Source organism: Coregonus clupeaformis, chromosome 31 (genome assembly GCF_020615455.1).
Source record: "Coregonus clupeaformis isolate EN_2021a chromosome 31, ASM2061545v1, whole genome shotgun sequence".
Lineage (NCBI taxonomy): Eukaryota > Metazoa > Chordata > Actinopteri > Salmoniformes > Salmonidae > Coregonus > Coregonus clupeaformis.
Genome location: NC_059222.1, coordinates 27199113 through 27212067, shown reverse-complemented (window position 1 = coordinate 27212067; position 12955 = coordinate 27199113). Strand labels below are relative to the sequence as shown.

Sequence of the window (12955 nt, the reverse complement as noted above, 5' to 3'; positions counted from 1 at the left end):
CTACAATACAAATGAATTGTACCCGTCCTGTCGTAACATTATGCAGCAGATGGCAGGGGAATAAGGCATTTTCTAAATTTATTTTTAATTTCACCTTTATTTAACCAGGTAAGCCAGTTGAGAACAAGTTCTCATTTACAACTGCGTCCTGGTCAAGATAAAGCAAAGCAGTGCGATAAAAACAACAACACAGAGTTACATATGGGGTAAAAAAAACATAAGGTCATAAAATACAACAGAAAATATATATACAGTGTGTGCAAATGTAGCAAGTTATGGAGGTAAGGCAATAAATAGGCTATAGTGCAAAATAATTACAATTAGTATTAACACTGGAATGCTAGATGTGCAAGAGATTATGTGCAAATAGAGATACTGGGGTGCAAAAGAGCAAAATAAATAACAATATAGGGATGAGGTAGTTGGGTGGGCTAATTTCAGATGGGCTGTGTACATGTGCAGTGATCGGTAAGGTGCTCTGACAACTGATGCTTAAAGTTAGTGAGGGAGATAAGAGTCTCCAGCTTCAGAGATTTTTGCAATTCGTTCCAGTCATTGGCAGCAGAGAACTGGAAGGAATGGCGGCCAAAGGAGGTGTTGGCTTTGGGAATGACCAGTGAGATATACCTGCTGGAGCGCAGACTACGGGTGGGTGCTGCTATGGTGACCAATGAGCTAAGATATGGCGGGGATTTGCCTAGCAGTGATTTATAGATGGCCTGGAGCCAGTGGGTTTGACGACGAACATGTAGTGAGGACCAGCCAACAAAAGCGTACAAGTCACAGTGGTGGGTAGTGTATGGGGCTTTGGAGACAAAACGGATGGCACTGTGATAGACTACATCCAATTTGCTGAGTAGAGTGTTGGAGGCTATTTTGTAAATGACATCGCCGAAGTCAAGGATCGGTAGGATAGTCAGTTTTACGAGGGCATGTTTGGCAGCATGAGTGAAGGAGGCTTTGTTGCGAAATAGGAAGCCGATTCTAGATTTAACTTTGGATTGGAGATTCTTAATGTGAGTCTGGAAGGAGAGTTTACAGTCTAACCAGACACCTAGGTATTTGTAGTTGTCCACATACTCTAGGTCAGACCCGTCAGAGTGGTGATTCTAGTCGGGTGGGCGGGTGCCAGCAGCGTTCGATTGAAGAGCATGCATTTAGTTTTACTAGTGTTTAAGAGCAGTTGGAGGCTACTGAAGGAGTGTTGTATGGCATTGAAGCTCGTTTGGAGGTTTGTTAACACAGTGTCCAATGAAGGGCCAGATGTATACAAAATGGTGTCGTCTGCGTAGAGGTGGATCTGAGAGTCACCAGCAGCAAGAGCGACATCATTGATATACACGGAGAAAAGAGTCTGCCCAAGAATTGAACCCTGTGGCACCCCCATAGAGACTGCCATAGGTCCAGACAACAGGCCCTCCGATTTCACACATTTAACTCTATCTGAGAAGTAGTTGGTGAACCAGGCGAGGCAGTCATTTGAGAAACCAAGGCTATTTAGTCTGCCAATAAGAATGCGGTGGTTGACAGAGTCGAAAGCCTTGGCCAGGTCGATGAAGACGGCTGCACAGTACTGTCTATTATCGATCGCGGTTATAATATCGTTTAGGACCTTGAGCGTGGCTGAAGTGCACCCATGACCAGCTCGGAAACCGGATTGCATAGCGGAAAAGGTACGGTGGGATTCGAAATGGTTGGTGATCTGTTTGTTAACTTGGCTTTCAAATACTGGATATAGGTCTGTAACAGTTTGGATCTAGAGTGTCACCCCCTTTGAAGAGGGGGATGACCGCGGCAGCTTTCCAATCTCTGGGGATCTCAGACGTTACGAAAGAGAGGTTGAACAGGCTAATAATAGGGGTTGCGACAATTTCTGAGGCTAGTTTTAGAAAGAAAGGGTCCAGATTGTCTAGCCCAGCTGATTTGTAGGGGTCCAGATTTTGCAGCTCTTTCAGAACATCAGCTGTCTGAATTTGTGTGAAGGAGAAGCGGGGGGGGCATGGGCAAGTTGCAGCGGAGGGTGCAGAGTTGGTGGCCGGGGTAGTGGTAGCCAGGTGGAAAGCAAGGCATGTGATACAATACACTACGATCTACAGTACGCCAACATAATAGACTGAAATATGCTGTCTGACACACACACACACACACACACACACACACACACACACAGGCCCCTGTAGATGGAGGGCATCGCACATACAGATGTAGAATCTTAATTTGACCCCTTTTGTTTCAGTAGGAAAATAAACCTGCAGAAGGATTTTAATATAAAAATAACTATTTAGAATCTCCACCAGGGGGCAGCTGGAAGTGGTGTTTGTATAAAATGTGCACAGTACCTACATTGTACCTTATGTAGGCTACGTGCAGGCTACAGAGCATCTCGTGTGAATTTTTATCTGTATTATTATAAATTGACATATTTCTAGGGGGTAGATTTATTTTTCGTTAGGGAAAATACGTTTTTTTAGATCAGTTGTTTTATTATATGTTGAAGGCAAGCAATACACAGAATAAATGATGGGTTTCCTCAGTGCCTGTTTGGTCCAGCGGTTAGAGCCAATGACCCAAGATGGCGTAGCAGAGCGGTCGTGTTCTCCAGGTAAATAGTCAGTTTTTTGTTTTTCTTTCTTTCTCTTTTTTATTTTATTTTTTGTATTTTACGTATTGTGATGTCACGAGAGGCTACACAGCTTTCAGCGGGATTGCTCAAGTAGTGCAAGGAGACCAGGTTCAACCAAAACAAGGATTTTATTAAAGGTCTTGGGAAACTAACGAAAGTATAACACAATTCTGTTCTCTGGTGGCTCTTAAGGGTTAACAGTTCAGGGATGTCTCTTCCACATCCAAAATCATAACTCTCCCTCGCTCAAATAACTTTTCCCCAGTCTTACTGTATCCCACGTTGCAGCTAGTGGCCAACCCAGCAAAACGTCCTTCCAAATGTCCCACACGTATTTCCACAGGTGCATATATCCCAAGGTGAGTATTTCCCAAAGGTAAGTATCTCCAAATCCTTATATTCCTCATGGAAGTGGACGTGCAGCACTCTTGTCCTCCAGAGAGCCCAGGTTGGAGACTGTGTCTCTTCCCTTCCCAAACCTTCAGCTCATCAGCTCCTCATTTGTTTCAGCTGCGTGGGAAGATTGGCCATAGAGGGGTGGAGTTCCCGACCATACCAGCAGATGGAGCCATAGCTGTCTGGGTTTGCAGCCACCTCAGGGGGATGTAACGTCCCTCCAGGACACAGCCTCTCGTGACATCACAGTATATATTTCCCTATCACACTTTTCATCCTTCTACTAAATACACTTTCCTGCAACCCGCCTCACTCAATGTGGAACAGATTCTATTATTTACTCACCTATCTAGAATCTAAAGTTGAAACTAGCCAGCCAGCTAACTAGCTAACTAGCTACTTGCTATTAGCCACCGTTACCGATTTTCACCCAGAACATCGGATTTTCTGCCGGAATAACTGAATCACTGGACCTTAACACCGGATCTAGCTAGCCGCAACCGAATGGATGTCGAATGGATGTTGCTGTAGGCTAATCACCACTGCCCCCGAAGCACCAGTTAGCCTTGAGCCTTGAGCTAGCCCCGGCTATCTACCTCTCTGTCTACCGGACGGGAGTAGCCAGCTAACCAGCTAACTAGCTACTTGCTATTAGCCACGGTTAGCGGCTTTTCTCCATTGTCCGTGGCCTGCACTACCTACCAGCCAGCTCTAGCCTGGACTATATTAACGTTGTTGTTGGCTAATCAGCCTTGAGCTAGCCTTGAGTCAGGCACATCTCCCGGCTATCTACCTCTCTTGTCAATCGGACGGGACCTCCTAGAGTCGACACGGAGCCCTGCTGATCCATCACGACTGGTCTGCCGACGTAATCGTCTGTGGTTTCAACAGGCTTCCCGTTGCGACGACCACGAAGATCCATCTGCTAGCCCCGGCCCGCTAGCACACGCAAACAGCCGTGCTTCCTGCTCGCTGTGCTGAAGCACCAATTCGAACTGCTCTCGGACTCACATATTGCTGTTCACTGGACCTTATGATCACTCAGCTGCACAGCTGATGCCTGCTGGACTGTTCCTTTACACGGTACCCTGTCCTGTTTATCTGTTTAGCCTCAGCCCAAACTTTATCGCCATTACCAGTTGTTGTCTTAGCTCTCTCTAATAACACCTGTGATTGCTTTATGCCTCTCTCCCATGTCAATATGCCTTGCCTATTGCTGTTCCAGTTAGTTCTTATTATATAATTTCACTGTAGAACCCCAAGTCCCTCTCAAACTGCCTCAAATACAGTGGGGAAAAAAGTATTTAGTCAGCCACCAATTGTGCAAGTTCTCCCACTTAAAAATATGAGAGAGGCCTGTAATTTTCATCATAGGTACACGTCAACTATGACAGACAAAATGAGAAAAAAATTCCAGAAAATCACATTGTAGGATTTTTTATGAATTTATTTGCAAATTATGGTGGAAAATAAGTTTCTCAATACTTTGTTATATACCCTTTGTTGGCAATGACACAGGTCAAACGTTTTCTGTAAGTCTTCACAAGGTTTTCACACACTGTTGCTGGTATTTTGGCCCATTCCTCCATGCAGATCTCCTCTAGAGCAGTGATGTTTTGGGGCTGTCGCTGGGCAACACAGACTTTCAACTCCCTCCAAAGATTTTCTATGGGGTTGAGATCTGGAGACTGGCTAGGCCACTCCAGGACCTTGAAATGCTTCTTACGAAGCCACTCCTTCGTTGCCCGGGCGGTGTGTTTGGGATCATTGTCATGCTGAAAGACCCAGCCACGTTTCATCTTCAATTCCCTTGCTGATGGAAGGAGGTTTTCACTCAAAATCTCACGATACATGGCCCCATTCATTCTTTCCTTTACACGGATCAGTCTTCCTGGTCCCTTTGCAGAAAAACAGCCCCAAAGCATGATGTTTCCACCCCCATGCTTCACAGTAGGTATGGTGTTCTTTGGATGCAACTCAGCATTCTTTGTCCTCCAAACACGACGAGTTGAGTTTTTACCAAAAAAGTTCTATTTTGGTTTCATCTGACCATATGACATTCTCCCAATCCTCTTCTGGATCATCCAAATGCACTCTAGCAAACTTCAGACGGGCCTGGACATGTACTGGCTTAAGCAGGGGGACACATCTGGCACTGCAGGATTTGAGTCCCTGGCGGCGTAGTGTGTTACTGATGGTAGGCTTTGTTACTTTGGTCCCAGCTCTCTGCAGGTCATTCACTAGGTCCCCCTGTGTGGTTCTGGGATTTTTGCTCACCGTTCTTGTGATCATTTTGACCCCACGGGTGAGATCTTGCGTGGAGCCCCAGATCGAGGGAGATTATCAGTGGTCTTGTATGTCTTCCATTTCCTAATAATTGCTCCCACAGTTGATTTCTTCAAACCAAGCTGCTTACCTATTGCAGATTCAGTCTTCCCAGCCTGGTGCAGGTCTACAATTTTGTTTCTGGTGTCCTTTGACAGCTCTTTTGGTCTTGGCCATAGTGGAGTTTGGAGTGTGACTGTTTGAGGTTGTGGACAGGTGTCTTTTATACTGATAACAAGTTCAAACAGGTGCCATTAATACAGGTAACGAGTGGAGGACAGAGGAGCCTCTTAAAGAAGTTACAGGTCTGTGAGAGCCAGAAATCTTGCTTGTTTGTAGGTGACCAAATACTTATTTTCCACCATAATTTGCAAATAAATTCATAAAAAATCCTACAATGTGATTTTCTGGATTTTTTTTCCTCAATTTGTTTGTCATAGTTGACGTGTACCTATGATGAAAATTACAGGCCTCTCTCATCTTTTTAAGTGGGAGAACTTGCACAATTGGTGGCTGACTAAATACTTTTTCCCCCACTGTAGTTCCTTTGTTCCACCCCCCATACACGCCGAGACCAGCTCAATCGGTGCCTCCAGTGATGCTATCTCTTTCATTGTTACCCAACGCTTAGGTTTACCTCCACTGTACTCATATCCTTCCATATCCTTGTCTGTACACAATGCCCTGAATCTTTTCTACAATGCCCGGAAATCTGCCCCCTTTATTCTCTGTACCCAACGCACTAGAAGACCAGTTCTTAAAGCCTTTAGCCGTATCCTTATTCTAGTCCTCCTCTGTTCCTCTGGTGATGTAGAGGCTAACCCAGGCCCTGCAGCCCCCAGTATCACTCCTACTCCCCAGGAGCTATCATTTGTTGACTTCTGTAACCATAAAAGCCTTGGTTTTCTGCACGTTAACATCAGAAGCCTCCTTCCTAAGTTTGAGTTATTCACTGCGTTAGCATACTCCGCCAACCCTGATGTTCTAGCAGTGTCTGAATCCTGGCTTAGGAAGGCCACCAAAAATTCTGAAATTTCCATCCCCAACTACAACATTTTCCGTCTAGATAGAACTGCCAAAGGGGGCGGAGTTGCAATCTACTGTAGAGATTACTGTAGAGCCTGCAGAGCTCTATCATACTATCCAGGTCTGTGCCCAAACAGTTTGAGCTTCTACTTCTGAAAATCCACCTTTCCAGAAATAAGTCTCTCACTGTTGCCGCTTGCTACAGACCCCCCTCAGCCCCCAGCTGTGCCCTGGACACCATATGTGAATTGATTGCCCCCCATTTATCCTCAGAGTTCGTACTGCTTGGTGACCTAAATTGGGATATGCTTAACACCCCGGCCATCCTACAATCCAAACTAGATGCCCTCAATCTCACACAAATTATCAACGAACCTACCAGGTACAACCCTAAATCCGTAAACATGGGCACCCTCATAGATATCATCCTGACTAATTTACCCTCTAAATACACCTCCGCTGTCTTCAACCAGGATCTCAGCAATCACTGCCATGTTGCCTGCGTCTGTCAAATGCTCCCTAAAACACTTTAGCGAGCAGGCCTTCCTAATTGACCTGGCCCAGGTATCCTGGATGGATATCGATCGATAAGGTTCTCCTCAGATTTAGTCTTCTTTAAAAGTAATTTCCTCTCAATCTTAAATAAACATGCCCCATTCAAAAAATACAGAACTAAGAACAGATATAGCCCCTGGTTCTCCTCAGACTTGAATGTCCTTGACCAGCACAAAAACTTCCTGTGGCGTACTGCATTAGCATCAAATAGCCCCCGCGATATGCAACTTTTCAGGGAAGTTAGGAACCAATATACACAAGCAGTTAGGAAAGCAAAGGCTAGCTTTTTCAAACAGAAATTTGCATCCTGTAGCACTAACTCCAAAAAGTTTTGGGACACTGTAAAGTCCATGGAGAATAAGAGCACCTCCTCCCAGCTGCCCACTGCACTGAGGCTAGGAAACACTTTCACCACCGATAAATCTACAATAATCGAGATTTTCAACAAGCATTTTGCTACGGCTGGCCATGCTTTCCACCTGGCTACCACTACCCCGGCCACCAGCTCTGCACCCTCCACTGCAACTTGCCCATGCCACCCCCCCGGCTTCTCCTTCACACAAATTCAGACAGCTGATGTTCTGAAAGAGCTGCAAAATCTGGACCCCTACAAATCAGCTGGGCTAGACAATCTGGACCCTTTCTTTCTAAAACTAGCCGCAGAAATTGTCGCAACCCCTATTACTAGCCTGTTCAACCTCTCTTTACGTAACGTCTGAGATCCCCAGAGATTGAAAGCTGCCGCGGTCATCCCCCTCTTCAAAGGGGGTGACACTCTAGATCCAAACTGTTACAGACCTATATCCATCCTGCCCTGCCTTTCAAAAGTTTTTGAAAGCCAAGTTAACAAACAGATCACCGACCATTTCGAATCCCACCGTACCTTCTCCGCTATGCAATCCGGTTTCCGAGCTGGTCATGGGTGCACCTCAGCCACGCTCAAGGTCCTAAACGATATTATAACCGCGATCGATAATAGACAGTACTGTGCAGCCGTCTTCATCGACCTGGCCAAGGCTTTCGACTCTGTCAACCACCGCATTCTTATTGGCAGACTAAATAGCCTTGGTTTCTCAAATGACTGCATCGCCTGGTTCACCAACTACTTCTCAGATAGAGTTAAATGTGTCAAATCGGAGGGCCTGTTGTCTGGACCTATGGCAGTCTCTATGGGGGTGCCACAGGGTTCAATTATTGGGCCGACTCTTTTCTCCATGTATATCAATGATGTTGCTCTTGCTGCTGGTGACTCTCAGATCCACCTCTACGCAGACGACACCATTTTGTATACATCTGGCCCTTCATTGGACACTGTGTTAACAAACCTCCAAATGAGCTTCAATGCCATACAACACTCCTTCAGTAGCCTCCAACTGCTCTTAAACACTAGTAAAACTAAATGCATGCTCTTCAATCGAACGCTGCTGGCACCCGCTCGCCCGACTATAATTCCTACTCTTGACGGGTCTGACCTAGAGTATGTGGACAACTACAAATACCTAGGTGTCTGGTTAGACTGTAAACTCTCCTTCCATACTGACATTAAGAATCTCCAATCTAGAATCGGCTTCCTTCACTCATGCTGCCAAACATGCCCTCGTAAAACTGACTATCCTACCGATCCTTGACTTCGGCGATGTCATTTACAAAATAGCCTCCAACACTCTACTCTGTATATATATTTATATATATATATATATTCTGTTGTATTTTTGACTTTATGTTTTGTTTACCCCATATGTAACTCTGTGTTGTTGTTTTTATCGCACTGCTTTGCTTTATATTGGTCAGGTCGCAGTTGTAAATGAGAACTTGTTCTCAACTGGCTTACCTGGTTAAATAAAGGTAAACAAACAAAAAAAAACATATGCCAGAGTCGGCATGGGTTTGAACATTTACATTTTAGTCATTTAGCAGACGCTCTTATCCAGAGCGACTTACAGTTAGTGAGTGCATACATAAATTTTTTCATACTGCCCCCCTGTGGGAATCGAACCCACAACCCTAGCGTTGCAAGCACCATGCTCTACCAACTGAGCTACACATGATTACAAAATTACATTACATTATTTAATTACCATCACAGCCCTAGACTAGACAACAAAAGTTGTACTGTAACTACATTAGCTATAGGCTATAACAGATTTTTTATTTTTCTCCAACATTCTTTCAAAAACCTTCCCAATGTGAAACGCTGTAGCAAACAATGTACTTGTGATCAGTATGCAGTCACATCAGCCTTCGCTTTGGCGCCCCCTCCTGTCCAGCTCAGGCGTTCGGCGTCGCCGGCCTTCTAGCTGCTGCCGAACCTACTGCTGAACCCAGCCCACTGCCCTTTGACTCATGGATGAACGTCTATTTTTTACGCATTAATTCCGCGGGGTTACAGGGTTAATTCAGAGACACCTCAAAGGTTAAGAGTTTAGGCATTAATTCTGAGTGGTTAAGGTTAGGGCTATGGTTTGGGGAAGGCTTAAAACAAAATGATTTAAAACTATGCGCCTATGTTTCATCAGTATTTATAGTATTCTTAGTGCTTGTGAAAGTATAGTGAACTGTCGTAAGGCAGTGGTCTAAGCAGCGTGCTCTGGCTCTGAACCTTTGTTTGTACCCAGTGCTGGGTGATATAGAGACCAGCCTGAGTCTATATTAGGCCCACAAGTTAATTGCATTTATTTTAATGTTTTCAAGAAGTAAAACGAATAGTCTGATAATTTTGTCTTTGGATAGGCTCAAATGCAGAAACATCTTGACAGCTTTAAGGAATGAAATATTAAAGCCACACAAAACAGGCTCTCAATCCACACCAAAGACCAGGACTACACTACATGATCAAAAGTATGTGGACACCTGCTCGTCGAACATCTCATTCCAAAATCAAGGGCATTAATATGGCGTTGGTCCCCCCTTTGCTGCTATAACAGCCTCCACTCTTCTGGGAAGGTTTTCCACTAGATGTTGGAACATTGCTGCGGGGACTTGCTTCCATTCAGCCACGAGCATTAGTGAGGTCGGCACTAATGTTTTTTGCGATTAGGCCTGGCTCGCAGTCGGCGTTCCAATTCATTCCAAAGGTGTTCGATGGGGTTGAGGTCAGGGTTTTGTGCAGGCCAGTCAAGTTCTTCCACACCGATCTCGACAAACCATTTCTGTATGGACCTCGCTTTGTGCATGGGGGCATTGTCATGCTAAAACAGGAAAGGGCCTTCCTCAAACTGTTGCCACAAAGTTGGAATCACAGAATTGTCTAGAATGTCATTGTATGCTGTAGCTTTAAGATTTCCCTTCACTGGAACTAAGGGGCCTAGCCCGAACCATGAAAAACAGCCCCAGATCATTATTCGTCCCCCACCAAACTCTACAGTTGGCACTATGCATTCGTCTAGGTAGCGTTCTCCTGGCATCCGCCAAACCCAGATTTGTCCGTCAGACTGCCAGATGGTGAAGCGTGATTCATCACTCCAGAGAACACGTTTCCACTGCTCCAGAGTCCAATTGCAGCAAGCTTTACACCACTCCAGCCCACGCTTGGCATTGCGCATGGTGATCTTAGGCTTGTGTGCGGCTGCTCGGCCATGGAAACCCATTTCATGAAGCTCCCGACGAACAGATCTTGCGCTGACGAAGCTTCAAGAAGCAGTTTCGAACTCGGTATTGAGTGTTGCAACTGAGGACAGACAATTTTTACGTGCTACGTGCTTCAGTACGCGGCTGAGCCGTTGTTTCTCCTAGACGTTTCCACTTCACAATAACAGCACTTACAGTTGACCGGGGCAGCTCTAGCATGGCAGAAATTTGACAAACTGACTTATTGGAAAGGTGGCATCCTAATGTAAGGCCATTCTACTGCCAATGTTTGTCTATTGAGATTGCATGACTGTGTGCTCGATGTTATAAACCTGTCAGCAACGGGTGTGGCTGAAATAGCCGAATCCACTAATTTAAAGGGGTGTCCACATACATTTGTACATACAGTATAGTGTATATTGACAAATTATACATAGCCTATTATAAAACATGGAAGAGCATCCACACTGGAGGTAATTTTATCGTTCTACAGTAGGCTTACATCTGTCAATCAACTGATGGCCCAAATCAGCTGATCAACTGAGCCAGGGAAACACTGTACCCTATTATCAGTTTTCACACTTTTCATTATGTGACAATGGATAGGCTAATGGTTAGTCTACAGAATGTAGCCTATTGGAATTTAATCAAATAACAAGGGGCCTATTGCAACCATCGATGGCACTAGATTATCGCCAGCTGATGTCTCGTTAAACCATCAATACTCGCTAAATTCCCCCGCACAGCTGATCTCAATTAGAACCATTACTGGTCACCTCATTACCGCTCCTTGAAAGATGACGTCGGTATTACCTTAGTCCTGCATGCAATCAAAGTCTTTCAATATATATTCGCCCTCAAGGTTGGTAAGCATTCCGTACAATAAAAATAAAGTATTTCACAGTTTACCACGGCAAATCTACTGTGGCAATTTACCCGACACTTTGTATGAACGGAAACTAATGTTGGTGTAGCCTATTGTTGTTATTTTATTTGTTTCCTATTTATGTTATTCAAAAGTGTCTGGTATGGTCATTTCTTATCAAGTAAAATATCCCTAGACTGGCCATATTTGAAATGTGTAAATAAATCAGGTCAATCGGGGGGGATTGAGTTCTTTGTGCCATAAGGGTGTGGGCCAGAATCAAACACACACCAAAACGGTATGCCTATATGTGTAAGCTAAAGGCAGCGGCCCTAACCGCTAGACCACCCCAGGCCACAATATATTTTGTTGTTGTTGACCTTATGATATACTTCACACTTGTATGTCATAGCCTAGTGGAGACCAATATCCATCTTGTTTAATTAAGCTATATAAAATGACGGTTGTTGATGTGTATGGCTGCATTTCAGATACATTTTTGTACATTTGAATGTTGCAGTAATAGGACCTAGGCCTAGCGTATGAGCGAGCGAGAGAGAGAAAATTATTTTGCTAGCAAGCCCTGATCCCAATGACTTGACTGCCCCCACATGGAGAGAAATAAAACTGCTATTTTTCAGGGACTCATGAGGCTTATTTGAATTTCCTGATGCAGCAGGAAAATTCTCTGTGACAAGAGCGATCAAGTTAAGATCTGACATCTGTACAGCTAGGGACAGATGGGCTCTTGCATGGCTCTAGGGACCATGCGAGTCAGACTTCTCTGAGACCACATGCATTATCTGGACTATAGGCGTAAGTCTGAGACCCCTCATTAGATCGTAATTACACACGTCAATGACAAACATGAATCACATTCCATTTAACATAGGAGCTGTTCAATACCTAGATATCTGCTTTGAGTTTATGAAAACAACGGTCAAAATTATCCCAACGAATATGAAAAATGCCACATACAGTTTGTTGTTTGATATACTTCAGCAGCAAAAACCAGACAGCGGAATGTTTACAAACTCCGTTATGCGAACAATATGTGCTGGTAAAAGGATCAGTATGTATCGTTATCCTACTTACTAACCAGCTACAAGGTTGTTTATTCCACAATTTTAAATATGTTCTAAGGTCAGTGAAATACAAACCAATGTGTATTTTCTAATTAAATATGTAAGCTGAAGAAGAACCACTGAAACTGAATCACTATTATCAGATGGATTCTTCATATTCCACATATTCCCACCAACCAGGAAATCAAGAAAGCATTCTAAACCCCAGAGCTTAATAATTGTAGTAGGGTCTAGGGTAGGATATGTAACAAAGCCATTGGGTTGGATAAAGTTTCTCTTTCCCGAAAGCCAGTGCAGCAGAGATCAAATGAGCAGATCAAATGAGACACTAATTAATTGTATGCATAGTCTAGAACCTCATCAAGCAAAATATATCCACAACAATCAAGAAAAAAACATGAAAAAAATGGTTTTGCAATGGCTAGGGGTGTTTAGTGTTAGTGAGGGGTATAATGTGTGTGGAGGAAAGCAGGGGGTCGTTTGGTATTACAGTAATGAGGTGTGTTTGAAACA

At 44.2% G+C, this 12955-nt stretch overlaps 1 protein-coding gene across 2 annotated transcripts in view; it reads right to left on the bottom strand.

Moving 5' to 3' along the window:
• Positions 1-12955, bottom strand: part of LOC121547345 (cGMP-dependent protein kinase 1) — a 179432-nt gene that overhangs the window by 18207 nt on the left and 148270 nt on the right. The gene's annotated exons all lie outside the window — the stretch shown is intronic.